General features: G+C 31.0%; 1 pseudogene; it reads right to left on the bottom strand.

The window, feature by feature from the left end:
* Positions 1-1,023: 1,023 nt before the first annotated feature.
* Positions 1,024-2,676, bottom strand: LOC108468538 (UDP-glucuronate 4-epimerase 1-like; annotated as a pseudogene).
* Positions 2,677-5,428: the final 2,752 nt, after the last annotated feature.

The raw sequence follows: 5,428 nt of genomic DNA, 5'->3' as shown, positions 1-5,428 counted from the left end.
GCTTGAAACAAACCCTAGCTATGGAGAACCCTTGAAATTTCGGCCTAATGAAGAAGATGGACAAAAATTGGCTTTTAATTTTGTTTTTAATTCATTTTAATAACTAAATGACCAAAATACCCTTACTACTAAACTTTTCAAAAATTCCTTCCATGTCCTAATTTTTTCCATGAACTTAAAATTGGTCAAATTGCTATTTACGACCTCCTCATTAATATTCCAAAACAAATTCATACTAAAAACTTCTAGAATGCAAGTTTTGCAACTTATTCGATTTAGTCTCTACTTTCAATTTAAGCACTTTAGGCATAGAATTTCATCACGAAATTTTCACACAATCATGCAATCATATCATAATCATCAAAATAATTATAAAATAATTATTTCTATCTCGGATTTGTGGTCACGAAACCACTATTCCGATTAAGCCCTAATTCAGGATATTACAAAGTGTGTTAGTTTCACACTTAATATTTTATTAATATTCAAAGCATAATGAATTATTAGAACCTCTTTTATTAAAAAATTATTTTAATTTTTCATATAATTTTTCACATTTTTAATTTTTTAATTTATGTTTTTGTCAAATAATCTCAAAATTAATAAAAAGTTAATATTTTTTTAACTTTCTTGACTTTGTATAAACATGAATGACATGTCAAGATTTAATTAGTTTTTAAAATTCAATAAGAGATTATAAAACTATTTTTAAAAATATAAAAACTTTATAAATTTTAAAAACTAATTTAAATCTTGGCGTGTCATCTACATAAGAATCAACATGTATGTTATGTCTGCAGAGTTAACAAACATTAATTTTTTCATCCATTTTAGGATTATTTGACAAAAGAATGCAAGTAAAAAAGGTTAAAAGAGGAAAAAAAATTAAATAGAGGACTGAAATGATATTTTTGTAAAATTGGAGGGTAAACAAAAGTCATTATGCCATTTTTTAAACTTTGATATTGAAAAAAAAAATGACGTAAAGAATTGTGTAATCCTCATCTTTACCTGAAATGATAATAATCCCTCAAATAATATTGAATAATAAGAAAATCTCTGTACAATATAAAAAAGAAAAAGAAAATAAATTATTCTACAAATTTTCTTTTATTCTACAGCATTGTGGTTATTATAACCATAATAAGATAAATACCATCTTAACAAATTTGTTCAACCCGGTTTGCAAATCGGTTATAGGCTCAAATCCCAACTCTTTCTCGGCCAAACAGATACTGGCATGAGTGAACGGAACGTCGCCGTTCCCAGGCATATCTACAATATTCCTTTTTGCTTTCAGCTTCAAATGTCTCTCCAAAATATTCACCAACTCAGGCACCCTAACCGGCGACGTATTGCCCAAATTAAAAATCCTATACGGGGCAGGTTCTCTTTTCTTGCCACCCGACCCGGTGCTTGTCCCTGATGTATCTATCGATCCCAAGCAACCTTTCACGATATCGTCAATGTAGGTAAAATCTCGAGCCAAATCCCCCCGATTTTTTCCCCGAAATATCGTAATCGGTTTACCTTGTAAAATATTTCTCGTAAACGAAAAATACGCCATATCCGGTCTTCCTCAAGGACCGTACACCGTGAAAAATCGTAGCCCTGTAATTGACAGGCCGTAGATATGGTTGTAAGTGTGAGTAATTTCTTCACCTGCCTTTTTTGTGGCCGCGTATAAACTTGCCGGCTGGTCGGTCCGGTCCGCTTCAGAGAAAGGGATCTTTTCGTTTAAACCGTAAACCGAACTGGAGGAGGCCCAGACAACCGCCGGCTGGGGATTAGCCGACTTGCAAGCTTCGAGAAGCGTAACGAGGCCGGCTATGTTGCTTTGAACGTAAGGGTTCGGATTTTCCATGGCGTACCTGACTCCAGCTTGAGCCGCCAAATGCATCACATGAGTAAAAGCCACAGCGTCGAAAAGCTTAGCCAGTAGTTTGGCGTCGTTCAAATTACCTTCAACGACGAAAATGCGGTGGCTATTAAGCAGCAAGTTCCTAGCTTTTTTCAACGAAGGATCGTAATAATTATTGAAGTTGTCAAGCCCCACGACTCCGTCTCCGCGTTTTTTGAGGGCAAGGAAAACGTGTGAGCCAATGAAACCAGCCGCTCCAGTTACCAAAACGGACATACCACTGGAACGATGGATGTGACCGGAGTTACGAACTTGGTTCTCCCATTGTATGGCACCGCAAGAAGAAGTGAAATAGCGGCTACGGGATTCAACGAAACTTTGAAAGCTCAAATACGAAGCTGTGAATGCGATCAGTAACAGAGCCAGAAGAACATGGTGCTGGTTGAAGCGAAGCAACGACGAAAGTGGCGGTTTATGTTGTGGGATCTGTCGATCTTGAACTTGCCTGGCGTCGACGGAAACTCCTCATCCTCCTCAAAGGACGGTGTTAACATACTATTCGGGATTTCTAGTTTTCTTCCTTGGTCCAAGAAAGAAATAATTGGGAAGGGATATTAAAAAGAAACAGTTAAATTTTATTTTTGTTTATGAAGTTAAATTTGTGAAAAAGTAAGTAACAGATGCAGGCAAAAAAGGAGGCGAGTTTTAATTTTCTTTTTTACTGCACCTGCCAATATATGTAAGATGAGGAAGGGTTAATGTAAAGAAGCGACAAGGATGACTAGATTGACTTGAATTAGATTTCTGTAGCTCTTCCAATTAGAGATTTTGATGGTTCATGACTCCATTTATCTGGATTACATCCAATCATTAGTTTTATTATTGCTTAAATACACTATTTATACTTAAATTCCATTTTCCTCATGTAATTCAAATTACCATAATAATTATTCAATTTAATCTTAATCTTTAAAAACAAATAATATTTTATAAACCTATATATTATAAAATTTTTAAAAACCTTAACTTTTCATTTAAGAAATTATAACATAATTAAAGATTACTTCATTAATCCTCCATGGCTTCCTTCGCCAATGATAACTAAAACGGATTCAACCAAATTAAGTTCTAACACTCTGTAGTCTTCTGTAATGAAGTACCCTTTATGTTACAATTTCTGCAAAGGAGTTAATTTATGGTAGAATTTTTGTAATATATATATATATATATATATATATATATATATATATATTAAAAATAAATACCTTATGTATTTTTATTTTATTTTTAAGTTTTTAACAAAAGAATTTTATAAATTTTATAGAATCAAAACCAAAATGAAATAATATGTAAATATTAAAGGTTAATTTTTTATAATTATATTTAAATTGACATAATCTATAATCATTGAGAGGTAAATTTATTATTATATTACTTTTTAAATTATTATATTATTTTTTCTGTTATAAAGCTATCCGAAGTTAACCGAATTAGATAAAAAGACAAAAAAAAACACTTAAAAATAGTTAGTAGAACTGTTGTATAGTTTACTCTATTATTATTATAAGTAAATTGAAACACAAGTACTAAATCTTTTATATTCAAATTTGAATTTACATAAATTTTGGATTATTTTCTTCTATCCCTTATAAAAAATAAAATATTAAAATATTATTTTAAATATTTAAAAGATCTTATAATAGTAAAATATTTTTATAATAAATTATGTTTTATTATTAATTAACAAATTTGGTTGTATCCATAAAAAAAAAACTTGTCAAAAGCTCAATTTGTATGAGCAAAATCAACTGGCAAATACAAATAATTTCATATTTTTTATATTTTGTGTTTATTTTAGTGATTAATCTTAATATTATTTTTATTATTAATGTATTTTTCATATAATTTTGTAGTTCAGAATACTAAGATTTTTAGATCTATGACTACTTCTCCCAATAATGTCATTTCCAAGTTTTGAACTTGTGTTCTTCTCTTAGGAATGCAATGTGCCTTACCATTACACTCAAAACTTGATTAAATTTTAACATTATCAATACACTTTACTCTAATACAATGTGATAGAACTCTGATTTGAAGCAATTGTACATGTGAAAAATTTGATTTGACTCAATTGTACGTGTAATGTTGCACCCCAAAATTAGGTCTAGAAGTTTTGAGGATAATTTAGGGATTTTGGCTTGGAATGAGTTCGAAAATTTTGAGGTATGGTAACTCGATAAATATATTCGACTATGGATTTTTGAAATTTAAATCAATTTGTGAAAATGATGTAGAAAAGACCATTAATTTTAAAATGTGGACTGGTTTGAAAAATGGGTTAAAATTAAGAGTACCACAAAGGTAAACATACCAAAGTTTAAAATTGCCCTATTTCTTTCCCCCCATATACAAGAAACTCACGAAAGTTTTTCCCTTCACCCTTTTTACCGTCCCTTGAAATCCCCAAGAACCATTCTCCTATTTTGATCTCCCAACCTTCAATTCTTTTGGTTTCCATTAACTTTCAAGTATTAAACCTCCCTAGAATTCCATAAAAAAGCATAAAAAAAACACTGTTGATTTTACTATTGTGCAACTTGTGGGTTTCCTCGGATTTACAATCAAACATTCGTTCTTTCCCCAACTAAGATAACGTTTCATTTTTCTTATTAGTTTCGAATGTAATCTAGTTATTTAAATCGAGTTTTAAGTTATTAAATCTGAGGTTTTGTGTAAATGTTGGAATTTGGGGCGTTAATGGTGGAATTCGAGATTTTTAAATGAAATCGATGTTTCAAAGTATTTTTCAACTTATTTTAAATTGATTAGGAGGTTTATAAACTCTCCTTAAAGTTTTTTTTTTTTAAGTTTTTAAGGTTTGTTAAGTTTTCATGAAAAAGTGGTCATTGTATGTTGAAATTTCAAAACCATGATTCTGAGTAGTTTGGAGTGGTTTGAAGGTTGGGAATCATTTTTAGGTAAGTAATTAGATGATTGGAGTTGGTTTAAGAAATAGGAACAAGTGAAGATTAAGATATTAAAGTTTCAAGTTTGTTAGTCGAAATTTTTAGTTCCAAGAGGAACTAGCTTATACCTGTGCTTTCAGTTGATTTAGGTGTGTCTATCGCTAAATATGAATTGTCTTTGCTATGTGATTTACCTTGGTGAAGATTCGAAACTGTTGGAGCCCTCACGAGCAAGACAAAAGGCAAGGAAAAACTAGTTTAGGCTTTCGATTACTAGGCGAAAGTGCGAATGGTATGTGTTTGGAATTGCTTCTTGTAGACACGATTCATGTAACACCCTATACCCAGCCCGGTTGCCAAGCCTGAATATCAGGATGCCACACCACCATCTCATGTCATACACAACAATTTAAACCTCATTCTAAAGGAAATGTCTTTCATATTATCAGTCGTATAGGTTTTAAGTTAATCTTACTTTTTAGTTATCATCGTTACATGTTAATTATACATCAAATAGTCTTAGACTAATAATTAAACATGCATAAGGTCCATTTAGCAAAATTTAGAAATTGGTTATGTAGGTATTGATATTTTTGACACA

This window comes from Gossypium arboreum, chromosome 8 (genome assembly GCF_025698485.1).
Source record: "Gossypium arboreum isolate Shixiya-1 chromosome 8, ASM2569848v2, whole genome shotgun sequence".
Taxonomy (NCBI): domain Eukaryota; kingdom Viridiplantae; phylum Streptophyta; class Magnoliopsida; order Malvales; family Malvaceae; genus Gossypium; species Gossypium arboreum.
This window is presented reverse-complemented; position numbering and strand designations above follow the sequence as displayed.